The following is a 25,602-nucleotide window of genomic DNA, read 5'->3' as shown; positions in this document are numbered from 1 at the left end:
TGATATTATCTAAACGAATGTGCTAATTAGGAATGGATGGTAGGGCACTCAAGGTATAGCTCTAGTGGGGGTGGGGGGGCATAAAAGATTTAAAAATAATGAAAATAGGTGGGAAAAGAAAAATCTATATAAATTATTGGAAAAAAACAAAAGAAAGGGGGAAGAAACAGAAAGGGGGTGGGGATGGAGGAGGGAGTTCAAGATCTAAAGTTGTTGAATTCAATATTCAGTCCGGAAGGCTGTAAAGTGCCTAGTCAGAAGATGAGGTGCTGTTCCTCCAGTTTGCGTTTATTCCCATTATTTTTAAATCTTTTATGCCCCCCCACCCCCACTATAGCTATACCTAGAGTGCCCTACTATCCATTCTTAATTAGCACATTCATTTAGATAATATCACCAACTTCAACACCTCTGTGTTCTTTTGTTCTTTTGTCTGTGACATCTTTTGATTATCTGCTCCTATCACTGCTTGCTTGTCCCTACAACCACACCCCCCCTCCACTTCTCTCCCCCCCACCTTAAACCAGCTTATATTTCACCCCTCTCCTTGGATTCACCTAGTTCTGTTGAAGGGTCATGAGGACTCGAAACGTCAACTCTTTTCTTCTCTGCCGATGCTGCCAGACCTGCTGAGTTTTTCCAGGTAATTCTGTTTTGGTTCTGAGTGTTTAAGCCCAATTCTGGCTGTAATTAACTCTTTTAAAGTCAATAGCATCATCCTATTCTTGACAATATCCCTGGAAAGGACACATCTTGTATTGTAAAGTGAATTAATCCAGTGACCAAATCAATAAAACATGATACGTGCTAATATTGGACTAGCAATACAGAGATAGTCAGTCCAAAATTCATAACGGCAAGTTATCGAATGCAATAAATCGCGTCATTTATCCTTCAAGAAGAGAACCTGCAATTCCTCCCAGATCTGATTAAACCATAACTCCACAATATTGGCTGGATAGTAGCTTGAAGGTGGGAAAACCACGGGTTGGGGAGGTGAGGGTTTGGGAGGGGGGTGTGGGGGATGGAGGGAGAGGGGCTGCTTTGAGTTTGGGAAACCTGGAAGAATGGGTTTCCTCTCAGGTCCTGCTGCAAAACCTGATTAAACATTTTTCGTTTCCAATTCCCAGCCAGATTGAGAAGCAGGCTGGCCTCTGAGTGGGAGCCCAACTGCAACAGCCTGTACCTGGTCGGAGGAGGAGGGGAGTCTCAGGGGGAAAATCTCAAGAGGTTGCGGGGGAGATCAGCAGGGTAGGGGTTCTCCGATCACAGACGTTGTGTTATTATCATGAAATAATAGGCACCAATCGCTCATAAGGGATTGGGTAAACACGCTGTAGGTTCATTTATTAAGTCCAGGCACAAGAGAACAGTTATACATAGGGCAGAATTTTTCACTCGGCGTGTGGGTGTGCGGCTGGGCCGCTCGAGTGTAAAATAGCGCGTGATGACATCAGGCGAGCGTCCCGACATCATCGTGCACTTGCGTGATATTTCAGTCCGTGGGTGCCAGAGCCACACCCGCTGTTAATTAACCCCCAGTTAAGGCAATTAAAAAGTCAATTGATGCGGATTTTCCCTTGCCCGTGCGATTTCACGCTCGTCGTATGGGCAAAACGGGCAGGTGGCGGCCGCCAATTCAAAAAGCTCATCCATGGGCGGGATAAAAAGGGTCAGTGTGAGTAGTGGGCAGTTTGGTGGATAGTTTGCTGCTGGTGACTTACTGGCATTTGGCAGCTTCATCTCAGTTTGGAGCATTTCCAGGCTTCATTTCAAGGTGCCAGGGACACCAGGGAATTCAGACTGTGTGGACCCTTCCATTATCAGACAGCATTCGATTATCCTGGGAATGGGGACTGTGGTCTCTCCTGGTGGCAGAGAAGGGAGAGGAGGCCAGGTCTCCCAATGAAGCTTCTAAGGGAGTGACCTGTGAGAGGAGAGGTGCAGACACAGGGGTGCAGGGCCAGCTGGCAGTCCAAGGCATTAGGGGCCGCAGAGAACACCACTATCCTGCTGTCAGGGTTATAGGTGGTGATGCAGCTACCTCTATATGTCTGATGTGCAATGCCGAAGGAGGCTCCGCCTCTCAAGGGAGACCGTGACCTCCATCTGTCAGCTGATTGGGCCTGAGGTCACCTCTGAGGTGTGGCAGCAGCTTTGCAGGTCACAGTTGTCCTCAACCTTTTTGCATCCGGCTCTTTCCAGGAGTCACTGGGGGATCAGTGCAGAGTCTCCCAATCAACTCTCCATAGTTGCGTCAGGCTGGTGATAGAAGCTCTGTTCAGGCGGGTATTGACTTTCATTCATTTCTGTACTGATGAGGCCAGCCAGGCAGAGCGAGCCAGAGGATTTGCAGTGATTTCTGGGTTCCCTGGCATCCAGAGTGCAATTGATTGTACACATGAGGCCATCAAAGCACCAACGGGTCACTGGATGCCTTCATTAACAGGAAAGGATTCCAATCCATGAACATGCAGATAGTGTGTGACCACAGGATGCAGATTCTGCAAGCCTGTGCAAGGTACCAGGCAGCTCCCATGATGCATCCATCCTGGGGCACTCCCAGGTGCTGGGGCTCTTCAGTGCTCCAGCCCGACTGGATGGATGGCTGCTGGGTGACAAGAGCTATCCCCCCTTGAAAATATGGCTTATGATGCCTCTTCGGTACCCAAGAGCAGAGGCAGAGCAGCGTTACAACAGAAGCCATGGCTCCACAAGGACGGTGATAGAAAGAACCATAGGTCTTTGGAAGATTCACTTCTGATGCCTGTACAATTCAGGGAGAGCACCACAATACCCTGCCCCCCAGAACGGGTGTCACTGATAGTGGCTGCATGCTGCGCTCTCCACAATCTGGCACTGGCAAGGTGGGGCCCACTGGAGGAAAAGGATGTTGACACAGCTGCACGAGCTGCAGGTGATGAATCCAGTGGTGAGTGGGAAGTGGGGGGGGCACGGTGAGGAGAACGTTGAGGGTGTGAGGCAGACCTCCATAACTTCCAGGGAGGTAGGAACACCAGGGATGCCTTGAGCCAATGCTCCTTAAGCTAGGCTGCCAAATAAGTACTAACACCCCATGTAAAGGCTGATGCCTCCTTCTCAAATTGTGGGTGGCGTCCCTTTCCCGGCCACTCTTGCACCAAACTCAAAATCCTGCCCATAGGAATTATCCTTGAAGACATCAAAGCTGCATGTGTGTGTGTGTATGCTCAAAGCAAAAGTGAAACTAAGACTGGATCACATGACAAAATTTCCCTGCTAGTGATGACATACTAATGTCCCTTAAAGGCATATTACAATAACAGGGGAGTGAGGGATGGGTGAAGCAGGTAAACTGGATCAAACAGCTAAGTGGAAAGGCACTTACCTCCCGGGTCCAGCATTCCTCGCTTCCCTCCAGCCATCAGATTTCCCAAGGCTTGCAAAACTCAGCTGGTCAGGGTTAAATTTTGAATATGAGGCATTCGGCCTCATTACAGAGACACAGAAAATAGGAGGAGGGGGACTAGGCCATTCGGCCCTTCACACCTGCTCTACTATTCAATATGGTCATTGGCTGATCCTCTATCTCAACACCATATGCTTTCTCCCCATACCCCTTGACACCTTTACAATCTCAAAATCTATCCATTTCCTTCTTAAATACATTCAGTAACTTGGTCTCCACAGCCCTCTGTGGTAGAGAATTCTATAGGTTCACCACCCTCTGGGTGAAGAATTTTCTCCTCATCTCAGCCCTAAATGGCTTACCCCATATCCTGAGACTGTGACCCCTTGTTCTAGACCCCCCAGCCAGAGGAAACATCACAGCTGCATCCGGTCTGTCCATCCCTGTCAGAATTTTATACATTTCAATGAGATCCCCTCTCAGTCTTCTAAACTCCAGTGAACACAGGCCAAGTCATCCCAATCTCTCCTCATATGACAATCTTGCCATCCCAGGAAATCAGTCTGGTGAGCCTTCGCTGCACTCCCTCTATGGCAAATATATCCTTTCTTATGTAAGGAGACAAAAACTGCACACAATACTCCAGGTGTGGTCTCCCCAAGGCCCTGCAGTTAAGTCATCCTTGCTCTTGTACTCAAGTCCTCTTGCAATGAAGGCCAACATGCCATTTGTCTTCTTTAACTGTTTGCTGCACCTGCATGTTTCAGTGATTGGTGTACATGGGCACCCAGGTCCCTTTGTACATCAACATTTCCCAATCTATCACCATTTAAATAATACTCTGCCATTCTGTTTTCCTACTGAAGTGGATAACTTCACACTTATCCACATTATACTGCATCTGCCATGTACTTGTCCACTCACTCACTTGTCTAAATCACCTTGAAGCCTTTTAACATCCTCCTCATCACTCATATTCCCACCAAGTTCCATATCGTCAGCAAATTTGGAAATATTACATTTGGTTCCCTCATCCAAATCATTGATATGTATTAGGAATAGCTGGGGCCCAAACACTGAGCCCACTAGTCACTGCCTGCCCCTCCGAAAAAGACTCATTTATTCCTACTCTCTGTTTCCTGTCTGCTAACCAATTCTCAATCCATGCCAATATATTACCTTCAATCCTATGTGCTTTATTTTTTCTCACTAGCCCCTTATATAGGACTTTATCAAATTGTAATATTTAATATTTAACTTGCCAACCAACCACCTGGGAGCGAACTAATCCCTCACCCTGTTCTGCTTTGGTTAAAAGTAGAAGAAGTCGGCAGGTAGGAGTCAAAAATCAGATTTTTTAACATTTCAACCCAAACCCATCTAATTTTGGGGGTTAAAATTCTCCACTATGTGTTTTACTTTGCCCAGCAACCAATCCGTTATACAATTGCCCACTAGGTGTAGGCAGCAAATGTGGTCTTGCCAACCTTGTTCACATTTAAAGAAAAAAATGACAACATCTGCTCCGTTACCTAGTTTGCAGTAATATCCAGTTTCACATGGACCTTGAGGGGATGTCAATGCAGGATGGCTACAGTAGAACCCAGGGTCACAAAGGGTACAATCATCTGGAGAGACTAATCCAGTCTTGTTGCTGTAACGACCAACTGGACAATCAACACCTGTTTTTTTAAATAATAAAACAAATTGTAAAGTCACCGATTACATTGGAGATTCAGATTAAAAGATCCCTTTGTAGACTTATCGGGCTAAATTTTACTAGCCTTCGTTCCCACCACGAGACTTTGCTTGAAGGGAGCACGGATCAAAAAATTAACCATGGAGGACCATTTTTAACCTGTGGCGCTGCCAATTTTCTGGGAATAAATTTTAATGACTGGAAAACAGGGAAGGCAATGGTGCAGGGGTATTATTGCTGGACTAGTAATGCAGACACCCAGGGTAATGCTCTGGGGACCCAGGTTCGAATCCTGCCACAGATGTGGAATTTGAATTCAATAAAAAAAAAATCTGGAATTAAAAAGCTAACAATGATTGTTGTAAAAAAAGCCCATCTGGGTGTTGAAAGAAATAAGTCCTGGTTTGGCCTATATGTGACTCCAGACCCACAGCAATCTGGTTGACTCTTAGACAAAGTCACAAAAAAAAAATGAAACTGGATAGACCAACTGGCATCAACCTAAATCTTGAATGGTGATTGAATATGATGCATGCCCTGTCAACCCTGCAAAATCCTCCTAACATCTGAGGGCTGGTGCTGAAATTGGGAGAGCTGTCTCACAGGCTAGTCAAGCAACAGCCTGACATAGTCATCCTCATGGAATCATAGCTTAAAGATAATGTTCCAGACACAGTGGTATACAGTCAGGATGGAGTTACCCTGGCAGTCCTCAACATCAATGACAGGTCTCATGGCATCACTGACCAAGCTGGCCAAGTCCTAAATGATATAGCTCCTAGATAGGGTCTTCCAGTGGTGAGGGAACCAACAAGCTGGAAAAACCTACTTGGCCTCATTCTCACCAACCTGCCTCCTGCAGATGCATCTACCCATGACAGTACCAGAAGGAGTGACCACCACACAGACGTTGTAGAGATAAGTCCTGCCTTTACAATGAGGATAGCCCCCATTGTGTTGTGTGGCACTACCACCGTGCTAAATGGAATAGATTTCGAACGGATCTAGCAACCCAAGACTGGACATCCATGAGGTGCTGTGGGCCATCAGCAGCAGCAGAATTGTGCTTGAACACAATCTGTAACCTCATGGCCTGGCATATCTTCCACTCTACCATTACCATCAAGCCAGGGGATCAACCCTGGTTCAATGAAGAGTGCAGGAGGGCATGCCAGGAGCAGCACTAGGCATACCTAAAAATCAGATTTCAAACTGATGAAGCTATAACACAGGATTACTTGCATGCCAAACATGATAAGCAGCAAGTGATAGACAGAGCTAAGTGATCCCACAACCAACAGAGCAGATCTAAGCTCTGCAGTCCTGCCACATCCAGTCATGAATGGTGATGGACAATTAAAAAATTCACTGGAGTAGGAGGCTCCATAAATATCCCCATCCTCAATGGTGGAGGAGCCCAACATATCAGTGCAAAAGATAAGGATGAAGCATTCGCAACAATCATCAACCAGAAGTGCCATGTGGATGATCCATCTCGGCCTCCTCCAGTGGTCCCCAACATCACAGATGTCAGTCTTCAGCCAATTCGATTCACTCCACGTGATATCAAGAAACGACTGAAGGCATTGGTTAGTGCAAAGGCTAGGGGCCCTGACAATAATCTGGCAATAGTAATGAAATCTTGTGCTCCAGAACTTGATGCACCCCTAGCCAAGCTGCTCCAGTACAGCCACAACACTGGCATCTACCCAGCTATGTGGAAAATTGCCCAGTTATGTACAGAAAAAGCAGGACAAATCCAACCCAGTCAATTACCGCCCCATCAATCTACTCTCCATCATCAGTGAAGTAATGGAAGGGGCCATCAACAGTGCTATCAAGCGGTACTTGCTTAGCAATAACTTGATCACTGACGCTCAACTTGGGTTTTGCCAGGGCCATTCAGCTCCTGACCGCATTACAGCCTTGGTTCAAACATGGACAAAAGAGCTGAACTCAGGTGAGGTGAGAGTGACTGCCCTTGACATCAAGGCCACATTTGACCCAGTGTGGCATCAAGGAGCCCTAGCAAAACTGGAGTCAATAGGAGTCATGGGGAAAACTCTGCTGGTTACTTAGTACAAAGGAAGATGGTTGTGATTGTAGGAGGTCAATCATCTCAGTTCCCGAACATCACCGCAGGAGTTCCTCAGGGTAGTGTCCTCAGCCCAACCATCTTCAGCTGCTTCATCAATGACCTTCCTTCCATCATAAGGTCAGAAGTGGAGATGTTCACTGATGATTGTACAATATTCAGCACCATTCACGACTCCTCAGATGCTGAAGCAGCCCATGTCCAAATGCAGCAAGTTCTGAACAATATCCAGGCTTGGGCTGACAAGTGGCAAGTAACATATGTGCCACGCAAGTGTCAGGCAATGACCATCTCAATAAGAGAGAATCCAACCATCGACCCTTTATGTTCTATGGCATTACCATCGTCGAATTGCCACTATCAACATCCAGGGGGTTATCAGTGACCAGAAACTGAACTGGATTAGCCATATAAATACTGTGGCTACAAAAGCAGGTCAGAGGCTAGAAATTGTGCTGTGAGTAACTCACCTCCTGACTCCCCAAAGCCTGTCCACCATCTACAAGGCACAAGTCAGGAGTGTGATGGAATACTCCCCACTTGCCTTGATGAGTGCAACTCCCAGAACACTCAAGAAGCTGGACACCATCCAGGACAAAGCAGCTCGCTTGATTGGCACCACATCCACAATTATTCGCTCCCTCCACTACCGACGCGCAACAGCAACAATGTGTAACATCCACAAGACACACTGCAGGAATTCTTCAAGGTTCCTCCAACAGCACCTTCCAAACCCATGACCACTACCATCTAGATGGACAAGGACAGCAGATAGATGGGAACACCACAACCTGGAAGTTCCCCTCCAAGTCACTCAGCATCCTGACTTGGAAATATATTGCTGTTCCTTCACTGTCGCTGGGTCAAAATCCTGGTACTCATTTCCTAACAGCACTGTGGGTACACCACATGGACTGGTGTTTCAAGAAGGCAGCTCACGACCACCTTCTCAAGGGCAACAAGGGATGGGCAATAAATGCTGGCCCAGCCAGCAAAGCCCTCATCCCGTGAATTAATATAGAAAAACCCAGAAACACTAATAATCAGGTGTGCTGGCCCAATTTACCCAATTCTCCAAGCAGCACTTTTCTTGATTAAGACTGTGTGTTGTATCAGGGCTTCGTAATATTTATCCTATAATGATCTTATATTTAAACAGATTGAATAATATGGTTAGCATTTCACTGTATGGATCTGGGTAGCCATTTCTTCTCAATGTCTTTACATCTTATCCCATAAATGAGTGACACTTCTACATGTAGTGCAGACTAATGATGAATGGAGCACCAAAGTGAAAAGAGATACACAGGAATCAAATGTGCTGCCAAAGGTAAACATCATTGGTGCCTTTAAAATAGAAGTAACATAAGGCAAGATACTTATGTTAAGAGCTAATCCTTTGTGTAACCATTTTGGAGTCGTGTTGATATGCCTTATGGGAAAGCAAGCCCTGACAACTAGCTGCCTGTCACAGTAAAATGCTGCTGACAAGTCCTTGCTCTTTCTTTTAACACTAAGCAGCTTGACAACACCATTTTGGGCAGGAGAACTTCATTCACTCTTTCTCATAAGAGCTTCACAATATGGAGACATTTATTTGGTAAAGTGCTCATCTCCACTTTCCTACTTCATGGAAGAAAATAACATGAACATTTATTCACTCGTCGTTGCACACACAATTTCCAGACTATGTACACAACTTACATATAAATTAAAACGGTGGCTTATTTCTAAGGTATATTTGTACAAATTTTGGAAAAAAGACTAAACCATGAAGGCTTCTTACCTGCAAAGGAGCCTGCTTCACAGTATTTGCCCATGGGGCAAGTATCACCAGTGATGCCATCGGTTGGATTTGGGTATATTGCTCCTCCGAGGCAATAAAAACCAGGAAAACAGGGACCAGAGGGTTCAACCAGACCTTCTTGGTTACAGAACTGGCTCAGTGGGCAAAGATCACACTCAGCTAGAATCAGAGGAAAGCATTCTTTTGAATACAATATTTTTTATTCCAGATTGTGCTTTTGCACACAAGACACAGGAGAGGGTGCAGTTAAAGACGGCTGCAATAAGAACAGATGTGGCACATGATTGTCCCATTTGTTTAATTTTAGTGATTGAATACTCAGGACCACAGGACAGACTAATTTTAAAAATGCCTGCAGGGAGCAGCAAACAACTATGCATACATAATAGTGTCAAGTGTGAGATGCAGCACCTCTGGTGGGAAGCAGTGTTTACAGGGAGCACACTGAGAAACTGGAGGCATGCAGTCACGATGAATGGACATAGGCTGCGCGTCCAAACGCCTTTGGGAATCACCTCAATGGACTTTACCCAGCTTCTGCTAAATCCAACTTAACCTGACTCCAGCTTAACATAACTCAAGAATGGAAAGGAGAAAATTGGCAAAGATTAATCTAGGTCAGATGTAACATTGTAATGTACTTTTCTTTCTTTATTCAAGCACTTCATTTATTTGTTGCCTTTCCGGCTGCGTGTGATGCTCGACTGACCTCAGTTTTCTGCAACCAATTATTTCTTCAGAGTGACTGGTTAGCTGAAGAGAAATAAGCAGTTACCTGCTGAGGTTCGTCCTTCTTTGTTGCTGAAAGTTCCACGAGGACATTTGTACTGGGTAGCAAATTCTGTTCTCAGTGGGCAGAAGTGCCCGGTTGGACATCGCTGAGGGACTTCCACTCCCCTGTTCTCCGTCTCAGATGTGTAGCAATAGCTTCCGGCAGGACAAGGATTGCAGTCAGACTGGCCTTTCAGTGCTTGATAGAAACCTATTGATCACAAATATTGTTGCTAGTATTACCAGCCAGGGAAAAAAAACCCTTAAGAAAGAATCTCTGTTGTGTTGTTCAACAAAAATGCTGATGTGGGATAAAGGGAACCCAGCTAATTCTCACGGTTTCGGATATCTACCCTGGGAGTTAAGCTGACCAAATAATCCTGGCAGCACACCCGAGACTTACGACTGCTACCGAGAAAGGCAAGGGCAGCAGGCGCAGGAGAACATCACCACCTCGAGATCCCCTCCAAATCACATAGCATCCCAACTTGGACATACATCGGCATTCCTCCACTGTCACTGGATCAAAGTCCTGGAACTTCCCACCAAACAGTACTGCGGAAGTACCTTCACCACATGTTCTGTGTAAACAGGGGGCGGAATTGTCCCTGATTTGCACTGAGTGAGACTGCAGGCGGGAAAAAATTCATTTAATCTGCCAGCCGCAATGGTGGATTTTCAAGCCGTATCATCCCCTTCCCACCTCATTAATTATGCAGCCACAGGAAACATGCCTTCTCGCTGGTGGGCGGCCTCTGATTTGCCCACCACGCCATTACCTCGCCGCTTCCTCATTCAGGGTGCCATATTTAAACTGCAGCCGCGTGAGCATTTCTTAGTGCTCGTAGCCCAGGATTGCTCTCAGACATGAGTCCAAAAGAAGAGTGCAGCCTCTCCTGATTCAGTGACACATCCCTGGGACACCTTCTAGATGCTGTAGAGGCCTGCCACGATGTCCTCTATCCTGCTCTGGCCGCAGGAGGCCCATCAGTCTCACCACTCTGTCTTAGGAAGCAGTAGCAGAGATGGTCAGTGCCAATGCTGCACACAAGAGATCAGCCATCCTGTGCAGAAAACGGATGAATGATCTCATCCGTGCCACCAGGGTAAGGCAACCATCTCATCACTCTAAACTCACCCACTCACAAGGCCAACAGACATTCACTGGCATCTCACTCACTGCCAGCTCAAGGGACATCACCACTCATTCTCACACACATCCCCAGATCACCATCTGGCCTGATCGCCTCTGGAGGCTGCCTCCTCAGCCCTCACCATCTTGAGGTCACTTGCACAGGTCAACTTGTGCCCCCACACACACCCTGGGTTACTCTCCTTCCCCAGTACAGCCTTGTTCCTGCAGCCTCTTCCTTTGCCTGGGGTCATTTCTCCTCCTTCACCCAGCAAGCCCGAGCCCTGCAGCTGTTGAAAAGCCACCCCTGACTTATGTCTGGTCTGGTAGGTAGAGACCTGCCCGTGAGCCCCCAAAAAGTGATGTGGTGCTGCCTGTGAAGCCTGGCGCTGATGACTGTGAGTGCTGACCGAAGCGAGGTAGGCAAACAAAACTCAAAGTCCCGAGTGAAGTGCAGCTAGCCATATTGTGGCGAGCAGGGCTTATAATGAGGTGTTAAAGTATTAAAATTAGGTTCCTGATGTGCAGCAGCGGGAAATGCGGCCTGCCATTGATAGGTGGAGCAAACTGGTTTCACGACGGCATGAAACTGATTTTTGGCCATCTCACTATATTGTCCTCCCCCGCTCACCATGACACCTGATGCCAACAGGCCTGGAAAATTATGGCCAGGGTAAATACTGAAAGATTATCTTTACTTGTAGAGAGCTGGTAACAAGGGGCTTAAGTTTAGGATATAAAACTAGAAGCCTAAAGTGGGGAGAGGGTCAGAAGAATTATTTTCATGGAAAGGCATTTCAACATACTGAATGCATTTCCATCAGCCGTCTTTGAAGTTAAGCCAATTAAGCCATTTTGGAGAAGTATTCAAGACAGGGTACTGAAAGAAAGTGAAAGAAAGTTGGTTCACAGTAGGTGCTAGCAAAGGAAAAATGGGCCAAATAGTCCTAAACCAATTGTACTAGATCACCTGGATGCAGCAAAGAGGAAAATCAGGCAGAACGAGCATCTGTCTTTTAGGAAATGCATTTGATTTTCCATCCTTTGGTGGACCTTTGTACAGATGTGGACTCCTCCCTATTGGATTGTTCTGCATTCGCTATGTCCAGATGTTCCAATACAATTGGGCATAGGATCAGGAAAATCTTCCTTATGACTCCATTGATGAAACGGAAAGATTGCTTGACATCATGGATCTAATTAATTAGCATTGATGAGTTTGGTTACCTCCAAAAGGCACACACTGGATACCTCATCTTGGGAGCGAGAAAACAGACAATCTGCCACTGTCTGCCATCAAGCCATGATTGAAGACATAGCTAACTCTATCGACCAGACAAAGTAGGATGCAGAAAGGGGTAGAAAGGATAGTAATGATAACTCAGGGGAGAAGAGCAAATGCAGAAATTGAAATCAAAAATAGATTAAATTTGTAAAATTCACAATTACTACATTACTGAATAGGTTTTTAAAAGAAGCACTTTACCTCTTGGACAGGGTTCGGGACTGGGACTTCCTGCTGGACACCTTGACCCAGCAGGACATAAAAAGTTTGCTGGGGTGGGAGAACTCTGGCCTTCTGGGCAGTAGTAACCAGATAAACAGAGACCTGTCGTGTGAAGCAGCCCAATGCCTTCGCAGAAGAATCCTAACAAAAGACAACCATCAGTATCCATTTCATGCAAGTAGCAAAAATCTTTAGCAAATGATATGTTAAGCAGAATCAAAGAATCATAAAATGGTTACAGCACAGAAGGAGGCCATTCAGCCTATCATGTCATTGCTCGAGCAAGACAAGCTAGAGCACCTGCAAGAGCAACACAACTAGTCCCATTCTCCCACCTTTTCTCCATAGCCCTGTAAATATGTTCGCTTCAGAGGCAGCAGATACTTGCGGCAACCATTGTTAACTGAGTTAATGTTAAATTATGTTTAAGTATGAGTATAAGTATATAAAGTATGTTTAGCACAAACAGATTGTTGCAAGCTGGTGAATCATTTTGAAGAAGACGATATCCATTTTAAATGCACATAAAACAACTCGAGAGATGAGTATTGTTTTTATACCTGGTGTACAAGGCAGGCAATTTTCGGGCGCCTTGTTCCTGGGGGTACTGGAGTATGTTCCTTCGGGACATGGCTTGGGGAATGGAGATCCCTCAGGGCAATAATGCCCAGCAATACACCTGAAAGGGTCTGGGGCACGCTCAGCACTGCCAATAGGACAATAATATCCTGCATCACAAGGACCTAGGATACAATGAATAATAGCAAATAATGCTTATTCTTTTGGATCAGAAGGGGTTTTCTAAAAATACAGCCTCAGTGAATTGTCAAGATTCTCTTTGATAACTTTAATAGTCAACTGGTCATTAAAAAAAAATCAAAAATGCGTTGACTTTGTTGCTAAATGTACAACATCATAAAATATAATCATGATTTAACTTCACATGACAGTAAAGATTCTCAGTGTGATGAAATTGTAAGCCGTTCTTTATAAACAAGTTTAACATTTCATCAAACATGGCAAACAGAGCAATGACACCATATGCTATATATTTGAATTAATCTGAGTTATTCCAATAACAATAGAAATACAGTTAAATAGCCCCATAAAGGAATATCATGATAGTTTGGATGGCAATTGTTGTGTTAGGAATCCTCCTTGCATTCAATATGATAGGAATGACAGCAGAGATTTGGGAAGAGACTACTCTAAGAATATTCTCAAAACTTCCTCAAAGATTGGCTATAGCTTTTTAACCCAAAATCCAAATCCAATTTTTAAATTCTGGTTCCTCAAATACCACCTTGCATTTTTACAAAGTGCTTCACATATAGGCAGATCTTGTTATTCAGCAATAACCTTTTGCAAAGCTTTGGAAAGAGAGACTGTCTTGAAGATACAACTGCACCAAGAGAACATATAGGTTGATGGTGGTTTGTCAGGAGAGGACGTGACAGTAACAGTTTAAAGAGAGCTTGAAAGTCTGGCAGAAGATACAATCACCGTGACATCAGTGAGCATGGAGAAATTGGCTAGCAAGGAGCTGGGGGTGGGGCAAAAAGGGAATCAAGGGGGTTTCATGAAGAGTTATGAGTGCCTTGAGAGTTAAGCAGAGTGGGGGTTGGGTGACAATGTGCAGTGTATGGGCTGACTGAGGGTTTGTTGAGCACGTTCTCTCTCTTTCTCTTGGAGACAGAACACTGAGCTGAGGGGACAGGGAACAAATAGGTCAGCAGAGGAAATAGTAGCTATGCTGTCATGGAGTCATTATGGCATAGAACAAGGCCCCTGGGTCCACAGAATCCATGTTTTCTTTCTGTAGAGCCAGCCTATGTGGATGGCCTCAGTGTTGGGCCTAATGAAGTCCTCATGTTAAGTATCTGAAGTGGAGATGGAACATGTGTTGCAGGGAGGTCAGAGATGTGTTGGAGGAGAGGAGTCTGGAGTTGTCCTTACACCCCAAGATGACTTTGATAAGCGTGCATGTGGCTGCGAAAGGGAGTAATTATACAAGCTACATCTGGCGGTGGACAGCCAAGCTGCACAATTGCTAGGAACATCCAAATTTGAGGCCATGGAGATGGCTATTACAAAGTGCAGTGGAAGATCATCTGGAAAAATATAAAGGTGTCAAGGGTGGAGGTGTTTGATGGGTTACATACCCAATTTCAATTTAATTTAGAAAGATTCCATCAAAAGACTGACTACATTTTAATTGGCTATGTTTTAATTTGTCAAAATTACCATGCTGTCTTTCAACTTGAGACACATTCCTCAGTAACATGACTTGGAGGGATACATTTTTTATTCATTCATGGGATGTGGGCTTCGCTGGCTGGATCAGCATTTATTGCCCATCCCTAGCTGTCCTTGAGAAGGTGGTGGTGAACTGCCTTCTTGAACTGCTGCAGTCCATGTGGTATGGGTACACCCACAGTGCTTTTATGGATGGAGTTCCAGGATTTTGACCCATGAAAAGCTTGACTAAAATGTAACGATAACCCTGCTGTGCTAGTGGCTTAAATGACTAAGAGTCATGGGCATCCATTTCCCTGATGGTCTAGGCAGCTATGTAACCAATGAGGTGATATCTATGGTGATCTAGCGATGCTCTGCCTGCAAACTTTTCTCATTTGCTGTTAATTTTGTATTCTAATTTACTAACCTGAAACTCAAGGGTCCAAACCTCAACTTGGAGAAGTGTGAAAGCTTATGTCCTACCTTGGAGCAGTGAATGAATGGTTTGTGAGAAAGGAGCGTTATTAAACATAAAGGAAAACCAAATACTCTACTGGTTCCCAGCGTTAACTGAGGTAAAATGCTCATCCACTGCTAAGTGTGGAGATGACCTGTAATGAAATGGTCTGCCCTGAAATTTCACCTCGGAACAAATCATAGGAAGATCAAACCTGTTGGTTCGGCAAGCTCATACTGATCGCAGTAGTATCCTGCTGTACAGGTCTGAGAAAGAGATGATCCCTCTGGGCAGAAAAACCCAGGTGAACAACGATTTCCTGGGGAAACATCTTCTGGACCAGCACACTCGGAACTCTTTGAAAATTCACCTGGAAAGAGATATGATTTTAGAACAAAAATGTGAATTTTTAACTGCGGCTTTTGAAAAACACTATGAAAGTATTTCAAAATTCTTTTCAGTTCTTATGAAAAATTTTATTCCTCAGAATGCAAATGACGCTAGCAAAGCCATAACTGTCACCCCTTTGTAGTTGCCCTGAGATTGTGGTGGTTAGCTTTCTGCTTAAACCGATCGGGTCCTTGGAGTTATAGTGTCCCCACAATACTTTTACGTTGGAAATTCCGGGATATTTGTACAATGACGTTGAAGGGATGTAGACATGTATTCAAGTGAGGATAGGGCTGAATCTTACCTACGTCGGGTGGGTTGGGTGGGAGTGGGTGGGGGCAAATGGGAGCTGATCGCTGCCCACGATTGGCTGTGGCCGCGATTTAACGTGGGCGGGACTTAATTGGGCCAATTAAGGCCCGTCCATGTAATGCGTGGCTGGGGGAGGAGGGAGAAAGAGCACAGCAATCTCTCTGAGGCAGCTCTGTGCCTCAGCGAGATTAAGTTCATAATAAAACTTTTGAATAAACGAAGTAAAAAATTATTTAAACATGTCCCATCATGTGACATATGAGCTGGGACATGTTTGTGAATTTTGCAAAATTTAATTCATTATTTTATAAAACCTTCAGGAAACTTCATCCCGCCCATGGATGGGGTTTCCTGAAAAACGCAAAGGCCGCTTGGGCTCTTTGCCTGCCCGACAACATTAAGGTTGGATGGGCAGTGTGGTTAACTACTTTAATTGCTTTTTTAATGGCCTTAATAGGCCGTTGACAGTTTGGTGGGCATGCAGCCACCTTTAGCGCTTGCCCGCCAAACGAAATATTGAAATGACGCACAATGACGTCGGGATGCCTGATGTCATCGCGCGTTATTTTACGCGTTAGCATGTCGGAGCTGATGGAGATTTCAGTAGGTGCCAGCCTGGGCTCAATGGTAACGTTGAAGCAACAGAATCAGAAGATCGTGGATTCAAGCTCCATTCCAGAGACTTTGCATAATCTAGGTTGGCACTTCAGTCAGTACTGAGGAAGTGCAGAACTGTTAGAGTGCGGCAGTGTTAAAAGTGTGGCACTGTCTTTCAAATGGGCTGTTAAACTGAGATCCCATCTACTCTTTCAGGTAGATGCAAAAAAAAAAATGGTACTATTCAAAGTAGAGCAGGGGAGTTCTCCCTGGTTAACACTCATCCTTCAACAAACACCTAAAGCAGATGATCTGATCATTTCTGTCAGACAGAGTGGCTGCCATGTTTTCTATATTAAAACGGTGATTTCATTTTAAAAAGTACACCACTGGCTGTCCTTTGGGATATGCTAAGATCACAAAAGGTGCTTCATAAATGTAAGTTCTTTCTTTCTTCTTCCTAGGTGGTAGAAGTAGGAAGGAAGCGAGATGTTATTGAAATACTTTGATGAGTTGCTGCAGCGTTTATATACATATAAATACATTCTGCAGCAGTGTGGCAGTGATGGAGTGGGTGATGGAAGTTGAATCTAATGACAGGGGCACCAATTAAGCATACTGCTTTGTCATGGATAGTGCTGAGCTACTCATGTATTTTTGCAGCTGCATCCTTTTAACAAGTGGGGAATATTCCCTCACACTCCTGGCTTGAATCTTTCTGGGATTAGGAGCTTAACCACAGGTTGGAGAAACCCAGCCTCAGCCCTGCTCTTGCAATGATGATGTTGACATGGCTACATAAATTCAATTTCTGGTCAATGGTGCACCCCAAGTTGTTGTTGCTGGGGGGAATTCAATGATATCAGTGCCATTGAAATTCAATGGGAGATGATTGAGTTTTGTTTGTTTGAGATGGTCATTTGTTTTCTGCATATAAATGTAATCTGCCATGTGACAGCACACCTGGATGTTAGTAACGTCATGCTATGACCTGGCATGGGCTACTTCATAATTGGAGGAACAATTAATTGGAGTTGGACATTGTGGAAGCATTAACAAAGACTAGTGAACACTTCTCACTCCTGATTTTAAAACTTAAGGGAAATTATCAATGTGCTTGTGAAGATTGTCAAACCCAAGATCATTCTGAGGAACTCCTGCTGTCATGTGTTTCTGGCTGTTGTGACTGACTTTCAACAATAGCCACACCATCTCTCTTTGTGCCTATATGATTCTAACCGCTGAGGTTTTTTCCTTGTTGCCCCCACATTGACTTTAGTTTGGTAAGGTCTCCTTGGCATCATACTCAGCCGAATACTATCCAACTAGCATTCAGCTCTTACGGCCATATCTGGATTATGATTGTGTTGAGGTGGGAACAGAAAAGGCCTGGTAGAATTCAAGACCAGTGAGCAGGAAGCAGATGTCACTCCATGCACTATTGCTAAATCTTTCCATCACTTTACCGATGAATGGGAGGACACTGAAGGTTTATAGGGAAATAATCAATTTAGGAGGGTTAGATTAATCTTATGTTTGTAGAAAGTACACACCTAAGTAATGAGGATGTCCAGGTTAAAGTCATGAAGAGAACCTGGGCACAAAACCAAAATCATCAATGATTTGATTTTGGGTCAATTCACACGTATTTCTTGCTTATTGTGAAAATTTCATTTTGCAACAATCTGTAGATTTACAAACCCTTTTCACTTTGAACAAGAAGTAAATATTCCACGATAATTTGTGATCTCTGGCACCCACATACCTGGAGGCAGAGGTTTGCTTGTGATTGAACCTCCTGTACAATACCAGCCTTCAGAGCAGTTCCCACTGGGCATACTCAAACCACTCCCCTCACAAAACTGGCCTAAAAAGTTACAATGGTTGGAAAAAAAAAACATCAGATCATATTTCAATAATATTTGATTCTATTTTTGATTAGATAAAACTTGAGAGAGGATGTTTTGCTAATGCCACTGTTGTGTACTCCCACATAGTCAACGGTATCAGATGTGTGCTGCTTTTGATTATGCATTCATTTTTCCTTGCAGTATTTCCCCTTTTATCTGATCAATGCCTTGACCTGAGATGCTAAAACAACTTTTTCTATTTGTAGTATTTTCCGTTTTATTTCAGACTTCCAGATTTTTTGTGATCTTAAACTTTATATTTTATGTAACTTGCAAACCTTCACAGTAGTGCTGATACTGAAATATGCACAGCTCTGAGATATCCTTAATTATGACTAAACTGTTACTTTAGAAAGTTGCATGAATGCAAGTAACTATCTCTCTTCGCTCTCTAGAAGCTCCTCATTTCAGCCTATATTATATATTACATTATATTCATTTTTGGCTGTATACTTCCCATTATTTCTAATGTTTGCCTAAAGATATAAATAATTCATTTCCTTACTTCTTCCTCCCCAAAAATATTTTTCCCAATTACTTACATAATTAAAAGAGATTTTCCTCCCCCTTATTTCTCATATTTGACCAGGCAGAACCTGGAAGGTAGCAGTTCTGACACAGGGTGCCGAGGTTCTTGGGTATGAATTTTAGCTCAAGGATCCCAATCCCAATGCCAGGCCGCATTCTGGTCAGAAATCTGGAAGTGGCTGTGGTGGGACCCTGTTGGATATATTAAAGGAGGAAGTCAAGTAAGAGGCTTGGGAGCCCTATCCAATTAAGGTGAGCTTCATATCCAGGAGCATGCAAGGCTCTGGGTGGCCGGCAGTCCTGCTGGGATAGGCAGGTGCTGTTGGGTAGGTGGGGGACCAAGAGGACACCTCAACTTGGAAGGTCCCTCTGAAGCTGAGTAACTGTGTCTAAATATGATGTGACAGCAGCTGGGTAGGGGAGTCTCTCCACAGGATGACCTGGCAGCCACAGTTCTGGCCCTCGCAGGCCAGAGTTCCAAGCTGGGCTGTTTTGCGGGATGTGCCTCTGGCCCCCTGGCCTGTCAGCCCCATTTCAGCTACAGGCTCCAGCCATATCTGCGGCGGGGGGGGTGCTGTCCACCATCCCCATGGCATAATTGGTACTTTAATTGGCCACCAGCTGCTGGGGGTACATGGTACACAGCACCAGCATGCCTGCCTCCAAATCTGCCTCTGCCTCAGGATGAAAATTCAGCCCTTAGTGTCTGGTCCCACATCAAGGGTTAGCTATAGTTATATTAGGGGTTAAAATACACAAACTAAATGATGCCCCGTTACTTAGTCAAAAGACTTCTGAAGTTCTAAATTGTATTTCACAATTCTATAAAGAAGTACAGCATTCTTTAACTAATATGAAGGTGTTTATATAATATGAACTTTATTATTTTACAAGAATTTGATAAGCTTATTTATGAGAGTAAATAAATTGAACACAGAAAGCACTGTAGTGATTCACACATCATACAAAAAATATAGTAACTGTGTTTATAATGACTTACAATTTTAATGTTAGATGCCCTTATAGGTAATTGTTTACCCTTTAAACAGGGTTAATTTTATGGTTATCAGGTAGTTGCATGCAACTTGCAAGTTTAATATTTCCTTTACTCTAAAACAAAATGCAAAATGGGTGGTTTTGAATGATTTAGAGTTTTAAAAAGAAATGCACACATTGTACCCAGATACTCCCTATGCGGGCGGTGGAGGGGGGGGTGGGGGTAATTCCCTGAGCAGGGATTGCGCTCTTTCACGTATGTGCACAATAAAGTGCACAGATCTCCCTGAAGGTAAGTGCTGCCTCAGAGAGACCGGCTCAAATGTGAAAATTGCTTTAAACAGCAGAAAACATTTCGGTGCCATGTTCCCATATGTGACATTGTCACATGAGTTGGGACATGTTCAGAACTTTTATTTTGAAACATTGTGACATTTTAAAATCCCTCATGAAACCCCATCCCACCCTGTGGATGAGGTTTCAGGTTTTTTCAGAAGTCCTCCAGGGGGCTCCTGACCGTTGACAGGTCGGCGGGCGTGCAGCCGACTAAAAACATAAATGACGTGGGGTGGTGCTGGGACACCCGCCTGATGTAACCCTGTGTCATTTTACGCGTCAGTGAGCAGGCCCCACCCCTGCTCGCCGACCAGGAAATGCAGCCCCAGGGGTCATTTCTGAAAAAGCATCAGAGTGAATACTTCCCCAACTGTACCATTCACACTTACCTGGAGGGCAAATTAAGCAGCCAGCAGAGCTTTCTTGACCAGGTGAACTAGTGTAGGCCCCAGGGGGACATGGATGTTCTTCTCCAAAGCGGGTTTGTTCTGGACAGTAGTGACCTGACGGGCATTTCAGTGGGAAGGGGTTGGAAGTACCACCCAAACAGAAATATCCAGCCAAGCATATCTGGCAGACTCTCTGGCCTGAAATTTTTCAAAGGCATGTGCAGTTAGATAGAAGAATGCAGAAATAGCTTCTGATGCACAGAAAAGGAAACTTCCATGCTTATTTGCTGTTTAGTTTCTCTTGTTCGTAAGTCAATAAAATATTTTCATTGCTTGCCCACATTTCAGCCCTACCTTTGTAACTTGAGTCTCATAATACAGGTTAATTCTCAGTATTCTTCTCAAATTTCCTCCAATGAAATAATATTTTTCACAGTAACATTAATAAATACTGCACACCGTATTTCAAATACAGTAAAATGCCAGGGAATTTGTGCTAAGCAGAGCTTCACGATAGTCAAGGAGGCCCCATTCCCACATGAATGCATCTCTATGTAACCCGATGTGCCTACAAACATGGTCCATTTCAAAAAGAACAGGTTAACATGCCAAACGAAAACACAGTGAAGCAGTAAATGTGTAAAAGCCATCATTCAATTTGTTCACACCTTAAAATGGCCTGGGCTTGTAAAAGGCTAGAGCTTTGTTCTAGAGCAAAGAGGTTGGGAGTTAGCTCTGGAAAAGCTCTATACTCTTTCTCTGCTCGGGCGAGCAGGCAGGACTGTTCAGGGTCATCGGCCTCCTCGGTTAAGAACGTATAGCACCATCTGTGCTTCTGCCGTGCTGTGTACAGCACCATCCACCTCGGTGTAGCTTTCCATGGTTGTCTCTGCTGGAATTTCCATGCTGGCCTCCCGCAGGTGATCGAAAAGTGCCTCGTCATTGGGTTGTTTGGCCTCACCCTGGTCTTCCTCGTCTTGTGCAGTCGTAGCCTGTTTGAACCCAATCTCCAATCACAACGTGTTTAACTTCCTCCTAGGTTTTGTCACACTCTCAGGTTTTTCAGGGAGATCTTAATGCCAAACGATGGCTTGCCCAGTGCTCTGTGATTTTGTGCTCTTGTGTGGTCTAACTCTGCAGCGATTTGTCGGCAGCAAGGTGACATGACAAGCTTAAACAAGTTTGGTGAATCTGGAGTTATCCAGTTGGGAATTTATCACGGGCATTATCCTATGGGATTTGCTATTCTGCTGGTGGGAATGGTGACTTCAGCATAGTGGGAATTTTGCGTCATCTGAGTTTGACTCATTGTGATTTCACTGCAGAGTTCCTCTGCTGAAGCCAGATTAAAGTAGCCAGCTACAATCCATAATCAGATGCCCTCAGTATGCATTCCATTATTGAATGGCCACACAACTTGGTGTGAACCATTGATTTCAGACTTAAGAAGGAATACGATGGTCCAACACTCTGGTTGCAGGCTCAACTTGGGAGTGAAGACTCATTGAAAGTGCAAAATGCTACAACATGGATTTCTCCAAGGCGTAAGAGAAAGTGACTGACTTGAATTATTAAAAATTATGAAAAAGCAGGAATATGTATAATTCAAATTATTTTACCTATTCATAATGTACAAGCAACCAAGTTATTAAAGTAGAATATTAGTGTGATGTGATTCATATTGTCGTGTTTCAAGATTAATACAATTTAAAGACAGAGTCCTAGCTTCACATTTCACACAAGAATGGTCTCTACCTATTTCTGAGTTGTAGGTTCCAGGTGGACATGGTATAGGCACTGGAGAGTTCCTGGGGCAATAAGCACCTAAACTACATTCACCACCACTCCCTGTGTGACCCAGGTGCATTGAAGGCCGAGGTGAGTTCACTCCAGATTCACAATAAAAACCAGGGTCACAGGGACCTTCAACCTCTGTGAGGCCTGGCCGACTGCAGTAGAAACCACCTGAGGATGAACAAAGAGAGTTTTTATTGTTGCGTAATAACAAACTACATTGGGAATGGCACAAAGTAATTTTAATTTCCTATCTTAGATGTGTCGTTTCCTCGAAGTTTAGGTATTTAGACACTATTCACAATCTGACAGTAAAAATGGTTGACGATTAATTGTTTCCAGGCTTCCATTGATGTTGCTCTAATATTGGAGCTAGCAGAAACAAACAACTTTGCTCTTTCCCTCTATAAAAAGCAGTGTTCTGAGACTGGGAACTCGCTGTGTAAGGACCTGGAGTTGAAAAGCTGCATCTGGGATGTAATGTGGCTCTGGACCAAAATACTCTAGATTCAGGGTGTGGTAATACCACTTTTCTTCAGGGCACCCTCCTGGAAACTAGGGAGCAGAATTTTACCGCTGGCGTGTGGGGGCGGTCCCTGCCTGTCGAGTGAGCATCCCAACGTCAACGCGCGCTATCGCGATATTTTGTTGGGGGGGGGGGGGCGCGCGTTGATCTCCGATGCGCGCCTGCCATTAATTGACTGGTCACTTAAGGCCCTGAAGGCGCCAATCAACAGTGATTTTTTTGGCGCTCGTGCAATCTTCAGGTTGGCGCACGGGTGCAATGGGCAGGCGGGTAGGACACATTTGTATAAAACTCATCCACGGGTGGGATAAGAGGGCTCAGTGGAGCAGCGAGTTTGCTCTGTCAAATATTGATGTTTCAAAGTTACTGATATTTGCCTGCATGATCTGCAACACTTCAAAACACATCCCAGCTACTTGGTCTGGACTCACAATCTTCAGGTCAGCACTCTGCAGTGAGGAATCTTTTTTGGGCCTGCAGGTTTCAGGAAGCCTTCCCTTAGCCTGGGAATGGGAGCTGAACTCTCCACTGGACGCATCTCCTCTGAGGGGGAAGGGAGGGCTAGAAGGGGGAGGAGGCTAGGAGTGCAAATTCAGCCTCTAGGGGAGCCACCTTTGGGAGGCACAAGGGGTGCAGGGCCAAGAGGTAGTCCAAGGTGGAAGGGGCCGCAGAAGATGCCACTATCCTGCTGCCAGGGTATACAGGCGGTGAAGCAGCTACCTCAATATGTCTGAGGTGCAGTGCCAAAGAAGGCTCCATCTCTCAAGGGAGACAGTCAACATTATCTGTCAGATGATTGGGCCTGAGATCAGCTCCAACTGTGTGGGTGGACACCCCATGCCAGTGGCTCTGAAGGTCACAGTTGCCCTCAACCTCTATGCCTCCAGCTCCTTCCAGGGGTTGGTGGGTGATCTTTGCGGTGTCTCCCAATCAGCTGTCCACACTTGTGTCAAGCAGGTTACAGACGCTCTGTTTAGGAGTGCATTGACCTTCATCCATTACCATTGGGACCAGGCAAGCCAGACACAATGAGCCAGAGGCTTTGCAGTCATTGCTGGCTTCCCCCGTGTCCAGGGTGCTATAGACTGTACACATGTGGCCATCAAGGCACCAGCAGGTGAGCCCGGTGCCTTCGTCAACAGGAAGGGCTTCCACTCCATGAATGTGCAGATAGTGTGTGACCACAGGATGCTGATTCTACAAGTCTGTGCAAGGTACCCAGGCAGCTCCCACGACACCTACATCCTCAGACACTCCCAGGTGTCGGGGCTCTTCAGTGCTCCAGCCCGGCTGGATGGATGGCTGCTGGGTGACAAGGGCTATCCCCTCAGAAGGTGGCTCATGACGCCAATCCACCATCCAAGAACAGAAGCTGAGCAGCGGTACAATAGGAGCCACGGCACCACAAGGGCTGTGGTGGAGAGAGTCATCGGTCTTCTCAAGATGCGCTTCCGATGCCTGGACCGCTCAGAGGGTGCATTCCAGTGGCCCCCAGACCATGTGTCACTGATAGCAGCTGCATGCTGCGCTCTCCACAATCTTGCACTGGAAAGGGGGATGCAGTAGACGATGAAGATGTAGACGCAGTGGCTCCGGCTGCACACGATGAGTCCAGCAGTGAGTCCGAGGATGAGCACGCACAGGGAAAAGCTGAGGGGGTAGACACTGACCCGGGCATACTCCAGGGAGGCAGGGACACCCGGGAGGCTTTAATCCAATGAACCTTCAGCTAGCTCACCACAGAGCCTCGGCTGTAGGTTCCATACTTGATACCGGGTGCAAAATCTGCCTGGATAGGAACATTAACTAAGGTACTTGTTAATAAAGCTGAATGTCCCACAAAACACTCATTACATTATTGGAAACCATCCACCTGCAGAAGGAAAGGGGCACCCTCAGCCATGGTGATATGTCTGAATTTAATATTGCAACCAAGGGAACTTAATAAAACAAAATGACAAAGGTGTTAAAAATCACACCAACTCATAAAGACCTCACTGTGGGCTGACACAAAAGCACCAGTGAGAAACCCATGATGTGCCTAAGGTGCCTTAAGTTTACATTTCCAGGTGCTACGTCTTGGTGCTGACCCCTCACTGGGAGTGGTATCTGAGCCAGCCTGCTGACTCTGCTGTCTTATTGGCCTCGATGACCTTGGCGGTCGACCTCTGGCCCGTGGAGCCTGTGCTGGCCCCGCCTGGGAGGGAGCTGCCAGTTCCACAGCTGCACCTCCCCAGTCGTCGCAGCCTCACCCGATGCAACAGTCACCGGCAGAGGGGCGGAGGAGCTGCTGCCCTCATCCAGAGCATCCTGAAAGGAGCCCACAGAGATGACAGGCAGCTGCTGCACCGACATGAGGTCACTTCAGACCTCCCTGCTCACTGTGATGGATGGGAACCGAGCTGGGAAATCAGCTGAGGTCAATGACGATGTGAGGGCTTGCAGGTCCGAGTGCAACCCCAGGAAGCCCTGATTGGTCTTCTGAAGGGGCCTCTCCACGAGAGTCACCATTCTCTACATGGAGGATGCATGGCGCTCGGACATGAGGCTCATTGCTTCGGCGATAGCCCACATAGACTCCTCCATCATGGGCACCAAGCCAAGCACAGCCTCATGTATCTCCCCCAGATGCTCCCGCATTTCCTGCGCTTGCTGTGTCGCGGACCACTCCAGAGGCACATCATCAGGCACCGACTGAGCATGTGCCTGGTCCCCTGCAGTCCTCCGACC

Source organism: Carcharodon carcharias, chromosome 25 (assembly GCF_017639515.1).
Source record: "Carcharodon carcharias isolate sCarCar2 chromosome 25, sCarCar2.pri, whole genome shotgun sequence".
NCBI classification, from domain to species: Eukaryota; Metazoa; Chordata; class Chondrichthyes; order Lamniformes; family Lamnidae; genus Carcharodon; species Carcharodon carcharias.
The sequence above is the reverse complement of the archived record's forward strand: the minus strand, read 5'-3'. Positions refer to the sequence as shown.